Raw genomic sequence first — 12,485 nt, forward strand, 5'->3', positions numbered from 1 at the left:
GGCTGAATCTGTGCTGTTTTCGTTCTTAATCTTTTCTTTTGTTTAATTGTGCTTTAAAACTCTCTTTTTTGGCAGGTTTTTGGAGTTTCTTTTTTCCTAGTCTGTTCTTGAGAATTTATATACATCAAAACAGCGACGGCGCGGGGTCAGATGACTCAGATCTCCACCGCCTCAATAAAATATCTTTGACTTGTCAAACAAACGAACAAACAACGGTGGAATCGTAAAGTGTTCGACCGCCACCCAGCACGAAACACCATGAATTCAAATAACATTATTTACCTTTACGGCATTACCACTTTACCCCCTCCGAATTCTGAAAGAAAATAAATTTACTTTACCAACTTTTTGTTACCTGGTCGATAAAGTACCTCATAGTACCGACTGCCACCTAAGCACTTGCAGAGACTCACAAAAGGACACGCCCATGCGGATCTTTGTCGGGTCGGACGCCCAACACACCACGTGTACAGAGCATTCTAACACGCACATTCACACGTTTACGCAGACTTTTGTCGGGTCGGATGCCCGACACACAACACGTGTGCAGACCATTCCAACCACTCTCTGACCCTTCCTCGCAGTTAGGTGGGTGGTCGTGTATCAAGACACGTGGTTCGCCGATGTCCAATGAGCGGGTAATCTAAGATCTAATGGTTTTGTTTTTTTCGGTGAATTTTTTATTTTCTAAGACGTTTTTATATATATATATTATATAAAGATGAAATATTACATAGCCTCTACGAGATAAATAAGAAATATGAATTTTATCACACTAAAAATAATAGTGATCGTTTTTACACATGAATTCTGAAGGCGTTCCACATGTCAAGTCCCAATCAGCTTCACCTTAGCCGTAGAATGTGGAATTTGCCACGTGTGAGGTAATTCCACATTATCATTGATGCTGTGTTTTTATTATTCGACAAAGCTGCGTTTGGCAGTTGCGGAAATGGAGCCGCGACCGGTCAACTGGTTGACTGCTACAGTAGGTCGGTGACTATGCTTGGAGGTCAAGAAAAGAGAAACCCAACTATCCCATTATATATATATATATATATATATATATATATATATATATATATTTTGTTGATGTTGTTTTTCCTCGGTAACAAACGGGTTCGAAACAAATAAAATGGAATAACCGAGATCATTTTTCCTTTTTTTTTTTTTTTTTTTTTTTTTTTTTAAATTTAAAAAGAAGAACTATCACCGTTGGTTGTTTTTGTGGTCCTTTTAAGTGGTGGCACGTTCTTCGCTACCTTCCAAAGTTTAGACGGTTTGGTAAAAGAACCGCCAAATTCAACGCCATCAAATTTTTTTTTAGTTGTTTGGGGATCCCAGCAAGATCCGATATCCAAGTTGGATTTTCATTTGGTTTCTTAATTTTAATTAGTAGACAAATATCTTTCTTAATGTGAAAAGAATAAATTGGTCAAAATGGTTCCATTCACATTGTCCTTTTTTTCCCGTGAGATGCTCAATAGAAAAATATCTTGATACAAATTTTATGCATAAATTCATTGCCTTCTCAACCATACGAGTCATTATTCAGGTTTTTCTTATTCGACCTTTTATTCATAAAAAAAAAAATGACTAAATTAGTAATTCTAATTAGACCTATTAGAAGAAAGGTCCAATAATCAGAATTGTATTATAAATATTGTATTTCTCTTCCATTAATACATTATCCGAGTTCAACAAAAATATCTATTAAACCCCTACTCGATACAACTGAAGCTGGACCTCTCCTTAACAAGACCAATGGGGACCATGTCAATTGGTCATTAGCCAGTGGTAATGCAATGGAGTTGATCGTATCTTTTCTTTTATTGATTAGGGTCTATTGTAATCTTCTCACCATTTGATTTCCACTTGTATAATTATGTACGGTATCAATTTTCATATAATTATATACGATGTGAAACTCTTCAAACCAAAAATCAACAAAGATACTCTTCTTTCTCTCACAATGAGAAAAAAAAATTGTTCTTTTTCGTGAAACCCTAATGTATATTATATCTTTAAGGTTTTCACTACAATTAAAAAGTTAGTGTAAATAAAATAAGTTTATTTTCAACAGTAAACCATGAACAATATTCAATTCTTGTTTTTGTCATGATGTTACATTATTACTAGAATTTTTAAAAGGATCACTTCTATGAATAAATAGTTTTCATCGATTTATCGTCATATTCAAAAGAGTGACACCTACATGTGAAGACAGATCATTTTATTTTTATTTTATTTTTATCTTTTTAAGAATAAAGTTGTATCATTGATTCTTAAAAATAACAACATACACGTCTTCTCCATAAAATTCTACATTTTTAATAGCACTTACAATACTCTTTGTGATTTTATTGAAATTCAAAAGTTTCATATATACGTTAGATCCTCTCTCGTGAAAATGAAACAAAGATATATTTAAATCAAAATCAATGAAAAACGGGGAGATCAACAAGAAATGAGTTGATTAATTAGTTATATATTAAATGTTTTTATGATTCTAAAGATTGGGAAACAAAAAATATAAAAATAAAGAAACGTATGTATAAAATTTTGATTAGTCAAGGTTATAATACAAAATCTATGTTCATACAAGAAATTTGGGTTGTCCATATTTTTTTGTCAATTGTCTTAGGATGTTCATAAAAATTTTTCTTAATAATATTAATAAAAATTTGGTGCAAATAATATTGATAAAAATTGAAAACGCCTATATTTTGGGTCCCAAAAAAATGCCTATATTGTTTAATTGCCTCTTATGTCTCTGTTTTATTTTTATTTTTTAGGCTTTCATAAATTCTCTCTTTTAGCTGTCTATTAAGGGGGAAAGTATCATTTTTATTGTCAAGCAAAATATTATGTTTACAAATTTTCTTTTGACCCATTTAGGTTCCTTGTGTGCACATAGACTTTGTGACTTTTTTTTTCCTTGTAAAGATGGATTTTGTGGCCTACATCATACATAATTTCTAACAATGACATTCTAAACATACTAAAGACTATTTCTTCGTTGACATTTAGAAGTTGAGTTTTGTAAGATGTGAACATCCTTGAAATATTCATGAGGTCTTTCGTTTCGTATTTGACATAAAATCATGAGCCAAACAAGCTTCCAAACTAGAAGCAATTGAGAATTTATGAGTTATTCAATGGAGTGTATGCATGAACAGAAAAATCTTTTGTAGAAATAGAATAGTCAATTTGTTAGTTACTAATTTTGACAATGAAATACAATATGACTTTGCTTACTCATTTTACTTGTCATCCTGCGAACCAGTCTACTTAACATCTAAAGTTCGTAGTCTTCAACATTTGTAGGAAGAAATGAAGGAAACCATTAAAATTGAATTCAAAAGCGGGAAAGAAAAAAAAAGAAACCTACAAATACAACTCTCCAAAAAATCATTATAAAGTTGGATTGTTATGGGTAGGTGTTCAGTTCCTTTACCGCCTCTCATATATAATAAATAATAAACAAAACTTAATGTCTTCTTCAATCATGTAAAAACGAGTTTAGGTACAGAGAATGGGAAAGCAAAGTGAAAATTACACCTGGAAAAAATCATATCTCTATTTAGTTAAAGTCATAAAAGATATATATTTTTAACATTTATTAATGTTTATGAAAGCAACCAATTTGAATCAAACAAAGTCTCATTAGAAAAAGCATAATGAAAGCAACAAAACACGTAACGGGATTAGACTAAAATTGCCTCTTATTTGTAGAATAAGGACTTTTCCATTCAACTAACAGTCTATATGAACTAGCTAATTTGTTTTCTTCTCAGCATTATAAATGTAATTAAAGATTAAAAAGAAATACAGGTCCCAATCAGAAAAAACAAATTGAATATTAATTGAAAAAGAAGAAAAGAAAGTGAAGTTATTTTATAGAGTTTATTTAGTTTGAAACAAATCTTATTAGCATAAGATAATCATCTCCCACGTAACATCCTGTACGTGGATACCTTCTGCATGCAAAGTCGCTTATAGAATTTTCAGGTGAAGATATAAATTAAGCTGAAAGTTACACCACGTAGAGAGCTGAAAGTTCCTGTCACAGAATTAGAAATAGAGATTTCCGTTGGTAACCCTAATTTTAAAGTTCTAGTCAACACACACGGTCGCAACACGGAACTCTCTCGAATCTCGATTGACGTTTTTCAGGATCTCATTCTCATGAGTGTTAGTTGTGTTGGACTAGTTAGAATTTGGTAAACTGAAAACCGCCACGCTAACGAATAACGATATTGAGTGAACTTTCGGTTGGTGCCGGACCCCAAGAGAGACACGCATTGGCACAGCCGCAGCGCCACGCATGACATTGACGCCCACCACAAGCGTTAACCCCACAAGCGTTAGCCCCACAAGCCCATCGATCAATCTCACCCGCAACCATATCATGGCTTGATGTGACGACTTGTATTGGAAGATGACTCATCTTTGCCCCCCTCACTCACTGATGCTCACTGTGTATGGATGCCACGCACCTCTCCTCTCCTGGCTTCTTCTTTCTCTCAACCTCAAAGCTAGCTATCCATATCTGCTTCATCAAAACCAGGATAAAATTGGAGCTAGCTTTCATGGTGTTTTCAGTCACAGATATTCCTTATCTTTACTTTCTTTTCTATCTTTTCTTTTCTAAACCTAGTGTCCCTTTTTGCTTTTTCCAGTACCTTTTTGAGAATTTACTACTAAAGTATCATCTTATATGTGCTTTGATCATTGATAAATAAATGAAAGTACTTAGCTCCTGATCCATAACACCATATCTTGTTCTTCAACTTGCTAGGCCCCATAAGAATTATTATAGAATGTAGCATAAATAACTTGTGCAGCTTCTCGTTCTATCCAAACTCAATGCTTGGAGATCAAACGACTCTTCCTTTGTTAATTAATCAAGAACGAGGAGAAAGAAAGGGAAAAAAAGAAGATGACTGATTGGATAGAGCGGCCGGACATTTGATGCTCGACAGCCTTAAAGGAATGGATAGACTGTTCTCGTGTAAAAAGTACAACGATGGGCGATTTGATGGTTGATGAGAAGGAAAGAGAAGACAAAAAACAGTAACTCTAGCTTGGATGGAATTAAGAAGAGAATGTTTATAGTGGAGTCTCACTATTGAATCCAATCCTGATCAACAAAGATAAAGAATGACTAGAGCTCTCACATAAGCAATGTGAGACCCTAAAGATTTGTTCTTAGATCAAATCCTAATGATTAGTTAACCGCAGGAAACCTAGCTAGCTTTCTAGTTGAAGAACATATCTTTGTTGATGTGGTGATATTATATAAACCTACAAAATGATTCATGCTATATCTTTGTTTGGATCATTCCATATCTTGCAACTTGCACAATGCATGTTAGCGTGGGTTAGCCTAGATGGGATAATGTAAATAACATGATTAAGTTAAGGTTCGGAAAACTTCTTCTGGGTTTTAATTAAAACCGCAGAAAGCACAAATTAATAATGGGCAAGATGTTTGCTTTATAGATTTTAAAAGTTGATTAATTATCTCCAACAGATCATCTAGACGATTTGGATATGCTTTGTGCTTAATCTCATTCTCGTGTAGACCCATAAAGAATCCATTTCTAGGGTGGAAGGCATATGTTAAAAAAGGTGCTCGTATGATATTTGATTTCTTTGGGCCCAACCCTATCTAAGGAACCCTGATTATATCTAATTAAGCTTATTAGAATGAACTTCCTGATAGACCACTAAATCATGGAAGTGTAAAGCAAGCATGAATTACTCAGCCAATGTTTGCTGCCAAGCTTGGGTAAAGGAGAAGGGTTGGTACGTCAGGTTGGCAATTGGAAACAGGAAAAATTTCTAGCAGAACCCTTTTCATGGATTCGACCTTATATGATAAACAGACTAAGAAAATATACATGGAAGTCATGATTTTGGAGAGATAAATGAAGAAGGGATTTCAATTTTAGATTTTGTTGTTGATTTTGATTTATCTATTGTAAATACTCACTTCAAAAAGATAGATGAACATTTAATTACCTTCAAAAGTAGACATCATAGAAACCAAATAGATTTTTTCCTAACTAGAAAGACTAATTAGATTGTTGTGCAAGAATTGCAAGGTGATACTAAAGGAAAACTTAACTGCATAACATAGATTTCTGGTCTTAGATATGTGTCTAACTCCAAAAACTCATAAAATGTGCTAGATTAACTATCCTAGGATAAGATTGTGAAACTTAAAAGGAGAGTGCTTGAAATCCTTCGTCAATTAAATAGTCAAACAAGGAAAGTGGGACGTTGAGGGGGACATTAATGAGATATAGAAAAAGATGGCTACGTGCCTACGTGTATCAAGAAGGTAGCTAAAGTTGTCCTAGGTGAATCAAAAGAAAGCTCTATTCTTATAGAGAGACTTGGTGGTGGGATTGTTAAGTTCAATCTGCCACTAGGAATAAGAAAGCTAATTTTATGACATGGTAGAGGACTAAGGATGTTGAAGATCTTCAAAGGTATAGATTAGCTAGAAATGAATCTAAGAAAATTGCAAAAAAGACAAAAGCAAAAAATATAAAGAGTTATATAATAAGTTAGGAATTAAGGAAGGGGAAAAATCTATTTATAACATTGCTAAAATAAAAGACAGGAAGAGTAGAGATCTTGACCACGTTTGATGTATTAAAAGTAGATATGGTAAAGTACTAGTATGTGATGAGGACATTAAGAGGAGATGAAAAATCTATTTCTCTAGTCTACTCAACGAACACACTTCAAATACCTGTAATTCATATGATTATGCTATCCACCATGGCACCAAATTTTGAATATATATACAGAGAATTTTGATATCTGAAATAAAAGAAGCACTAAGGAGGATGAAATTAGGCAAGACACATGGTCCTAATGAAATCCCAATAAAAGTATGGAAGAGCTTAGGAACCCATGGGCTAGCTTGGTTGATTAAGTTGTTTGATAAGATTATGAGCACTGGAAAAATGCCAGATGATTGGGGCCAGAAGCATCGTGGTTTCAATTTACAAACATAATTGAGATATTCAAAGCTATAATAACTATAAAGACATTAAATTGATGAACCATCCTATGAAATTATGGGTGTAAATAATTGAAACCTATTTGAGACATTTAACCTCAATTACGGAAAACCAATTTGATTTTTTGTGCCGGCAAGATCTATGACAAAGATGATTTATCTAATTAGGAGACTTATGGAAATGTATATAGTGTGTAGGAAAGGCCTTCATATGGTATTTATTGACCTAGAAAAAAAACTTAATTTGCCAAGTATTAGAGAAAAGAAGGGTGCAAGTAAATATGTGGACATAGGTAATGATGTGTATGATGGTTTAATGACAAATGTAACAACAGTAGGGGGACAAAGTAACGAATTCCTAGTTACAATTGGGCTATATAAATGATCAATTTTAAGTATGTATCTATTTGTACTTAGAATGTATGAATTAACCAAAGACATTCAAGACGAGGTTCTTTGATATATGCATTTTGCTATGATATTGTGTTGATAGATGAGACTCAAGTAGGGATTTATACTATGTTACAAACCATGGAGAGCAACTTTAGAATCAAGAGGTTTTAAACTAAATAGAATGAAAACAGAATATCTAGTTTGTAACTTTAGTCATGATCGGGCAAACAATGAGGGGGTGAAACTTGACGATAAGGAGTGATTGTTTTAGGTACCTTAGTTCAATCATAAATAAAAGATGTGATATAGAGGATGATGTTTCCTAAAGAATCAAAATAAGGTAGATGGAGTGGAATGTGTGTCCGGGGTCTTGTGTTATCAACATATTTCATTAAAGCTTAAAGAAAAATTCTATAGGACCCATTTTTCGACTAGCAATGATGTACAGTGTAGAGTTTTGAGTTATTAAAAATAATCATATAGATAAACCAAATATAACAGAAATGAGGATGCTAAGATGGATGAGTGTGGCAAAACTAAGAAAGATAAGTTTAGAAATGATCATATAAGTGATAACTACGAGAAAGTCGTTTAGGTGGCACAACCACATTTAACGGAGGCATATAAATGTCCATATACGGAGAAGTGATATAATTCAAATTAAAAGAACCAAGAAGAGCTAGGCAGACCTAAGATAACCGTAAGAGAAGTGATGAGAAATATCATAGCTTAGGTCTTATATCTAGCATGACCTTAATTAGAACTCACTGAAGGGCAATAATTCATGTGGCGGACCTCATTTAGTTGACACAAGGCTTATTGTTGTTGTTATTATTATTGGTATTACATTTAAAAGTTATCGATCTCTCATCAGATGTAAATAATATTATGATATGAATTTTTTTTTAACGACTAACTTTTAAGGATGAGTTTTTCATGGAGTCCAAAACATTCTCAAACTTTAAGAAAAAGACACTAAGATTTACAAGTTGTTAATTAAATTAAAGACATAATGTAATCATTAATGTCTTTGAATGGAAACCACCCTTCTTGGTAATTAAAAAGACCCATCCAAGAATGCCCATTGGATTTTGGGTTTAGAATATTGATTTGAGGGGTGGCTTTGTAAAGGAACCTAGCCCCACTTGTAAGGGGGAGATGTTCAAGCTTCAATATGATTTTGGTTTATCCCAACTTGTACTTAAAATTTTAAGGAGATAAAATGGAGAAGGAACAAGGAAACTTCCGAAAGAATAATAATATACATGGATCATATCGTATATCATTATTAATTATCAAGTTTTTTTTAATGAAAACAAATCATTATTATCAAGTTGAAAAGAGTAGATGATGAATAATAAGCTTTGGATTCGGAATGGGGTAGGATACATAAAGGCTAAAGCCACCTTCTTTTTTTCCTTTTTAAACTATAATTCAACTGAAACAGTTGATGGGTACCTTGCCTTGAAGGATCCAAGTAAGCATGATGGACTTCCACGTGACAATCTTTAAAGCTGAAAATATTAAATCCACCCATTAATTAATTAATCTTAATCTACGTAGACAATTGAAAAATCAAATAATTAATCGAATCCTCCCTCCCTCCTAAACCTTCCAACCTGAAAAAAGAATGCGAATCCAATGATATGCCAAAGCTAAGCCCACGACTGCAAATCCATTCAGATGCTAAAGCTAAGCCCATGATGTTGATTTGATACCTTAAAGGTTCCTCTTTCTCTCTCTCTCTCTCTCTCTATCTCTCACACACTCACAGAGGTTTGTGTCATACAGTGGTTGGCTTGACTAGGGTCTTCAACAGTGAAACTCAATGCATGGATATGAAGAGCTTCGAGCTGCAAAATCATATAATTGACACATCAACTTTGACCACAGTAGTGCTTGCTATCACTGAAGACCAATCTATGTTTGTAAGGTCCTCTCTAGAGGAATAACCTTAAGGTCATCATCAGCCACTCATTTCTCTTATTTCCAAATTGGTTTTAGATTCGAAACTCTTTATAATGGCTAGTGAGATGACCTCCTCTTGGCGGATTGGTTTATTTGCATTTTCTTCCGTCCTCTTTTAAAAAGAAATCTGAAGACTTCCTTTAGTACTGCTTCCACTCCTATAAGAGATAAAAGGACGATTGAGAGGGAGAAAAAAAACCTTCACTGGTGACATTTGAATGAAAGCATTAACAGTAATGGCGTAGTTTTGTCTCACTGCACTAGGTTAAAAGCAAAGCAGAATGGTTGGCCAAGTTCATCCCTTCAGTACTGAAATGCTGTCCCCGAACATGCTCTGAACAAGAATTGACATTTGGAAGTTATTTGTACCTATAAGTTACCTCTTCCATCAATCGTCATTCATGTTTAATTTAGATACATTGAATTGATCTAACCCTATCAGTGCTAAAGAATAGAAGAGAGAGAGTACAGGCATCGATCCCATTATTTTTGGTTTTTTTTTGGGTAACATGTCAAACATGTAACACCACAAGTACTGGTCGGTGGCCCATAAGAATCTGCATTATGGTTACAGAAACATCACAGTCATGCACTCGTACAAGCATTAACCAGTTGGGTTCCAACTTCCAACCCTACTGTGAGCATAAATAGATTCTGAAAAATGGAGAACTGTCATCCTGAAATAAAGTAATTCGGGTTCAGTAACTTTCAAGGATAATATAACACCATTCCCTTTATTTATAGTAGTTCTTGGGTTTGATTTAAAGCCTTAAAGAGTATTCTATTGAATTCAAACCAAGATTTTTGGATTAGAAGTACACAGCAGATATCACGTACTGGTTCAGTATGGTGGCAGATTAGAATTTTCAAGAATATCAACTAATCAAATATAAAGTGAAACTCAGACTCTGAAGACTTTTAGAAAGCATCCAAGCATGTATCAACTGAGCTATTCCACCACCTGGTTATCTCCTAAGCATTATTTCATTCTATTCTTTCAATTCAAACCCAGAATTGATTTTGGATTAGATAAAGTAAATAGCAATTTGCACCCACTGGTTGGATCGTGGCATTAGAATTTTTCAAGGACAATCAAATATGAAGTGGAACAATAGACTCCAAAGACTCGATCTTTAGCTAGAAAGCATCCAAAGACTGCAACTGAACCATTTTCTCCACCTCCTCCTCCTCATCATCTTATAAACACTGTTTCATGCTTTTCAATTCTTTCACTTTCTTTTCTTCTTCCCCTTTGAGGGAGGACGGTTGAAGAATAATTCCACATCATAGAACCCCATCATCCCCTATAAGTCAAGACGAAAAAACAATAATTTTTTCCTTTTTCCTTTCTTGGGTTCCTTTGAGGTCAGGTTTTGATATTCTTTTCCTTCTCACATCAAACACTTGGCCTATGCAAGTCTCTCCTATATGGGTTTTTGACTTGAGAGGTCCCAACTAGCTGGGAAATGGAGTCCTGTTCTACTTTATCCCTTTTATAACAATTGGTTCTTTACAAGTAATTAAAAGAGGTCTCAGATCCAAATCTTAGACAAGAACGCTATGGGCTGCTATCTAAGATCTAATTAAATGTAGGTTGGAGGAGAAGAAGAACAAGTTAAATCAAAGGATTCGAAACGATAAATAGATCCCCTCTCAGAATCATCTATCTTATGACCCTTTAATAATTCAAATCAAATCAAATCACAGTGATTTCTGGGGGAAGACAGTTCTATAATCAAGCTAGTCAGCTCATTCTTCAACCACCATTGTCAAAGGGAAAAGAAATTATTTATTTTATATATAATTGTGGTAAAAGAGGATCTTTACTTTTGCTTTAACCTTGTGGTTAAGGCCTTAGATTCTCCAAAGTCTTACTCGTTTACATGTGTAAACTTAAAAGGAATGGGTCCTAAGGTGGCATCCATGGCCTCCACAGATCATGCTCTCTCAGTTTCATGGAAGATAGAAAGTCGGGAGAAAGAGAGGAGATCCTTTCTGCTTCTCGAATCCAAGCCATGGAGGATATGATTTTCCCTCTCTTTCTTACTTTAAAGTTTAAATTAACATCCCTACAATAACTTATATAATAGACGATATGGTTACCAGTTATAAGAACCGACATTCTCCACAAGGAATTGTATGATCCAAACGGAATCGATCTATGGATTCCGACCACAGGTTCCAAGAATAAAGAATCTTACTATTTTGGACCATTCAATATTCTTAGGAACTTCTCTGGAGTCATCAATTGGCAGTACTTTCTCTTCATAGAGCAATCAGTTTAGAGTGGCTTTTCAAGAGATTTTAAAGTGGAAGTTGTAAAGATTGAAAGAAGAAGAAGAAGCTTGAAAAAGTGATTTGCACTAATGACTTGTTACAAACCACCTAACTAATTATTTTTGTTATCTTAAAAAAGATGCACAAATACATGTCAAGTGGGTATTAGGTATCATATGTACATTCATGATTTGTAGACTTTGACAATACCCTTTCTTATTCTCTCTTGGTATTTCGGGTTTAAAGTTTAAATGAAACCAATTTTTGTCTAAGAATCCTTGTCGTTAACTACACATGTACGTGCCATAGATGAATGGAAAATGCATTTACAATCTTGTTAGGTCTATAAAGTATTCATTAAAGAAAAGAGGAAGATATGGAGAAGATAAGAAAGGTACGCGTGTAAAATAAAAAGAATAAAGAATGACAAATCAATGTTAATATTATCATTACATAAAGATACATACATATTAATACATACCACAAAATTTCAATCATGATTTTATTAATTAATTGTTTATTCCACTCCCCCCTCAAAAAAAAAATTAGATATTCATCTAAACATATGAATTATGAATTTTACCCCAAAAAAAAACAACTGCTAGATTATGTATTCAAATATGGAATAACTGAATAAGTTTTTCATCATCATGGATGAATAGAAATTGAGTTCTAAGTGTAGAAAGACAGACTTTGCCCTTGACTTTCAACCTTTCTGATATCCACTTACTCCAAAGTGCGTGGATGGGCTTTATCATGTTTCTAAAGCCCATTACTTTATTAGGTTGGGCTTGATAAATATGATTTT

This window comes from Hakea prostrata, chromosome 1 (genome assembly GCF_041222555.1).
Source record: "Hakea prostrata isolate BN-2017 chromosome 1, UWA_Hpros_2, whole genome shotgun sequence".
In the NCBI taxonomy this organism is placed as follows: domain Eukaryota; kingdom Viridiplantae; phylum Streptophyta; class Magnoliopsida; order Proteales; family Proteaceae; genus Hakea; species Hakea prostrata.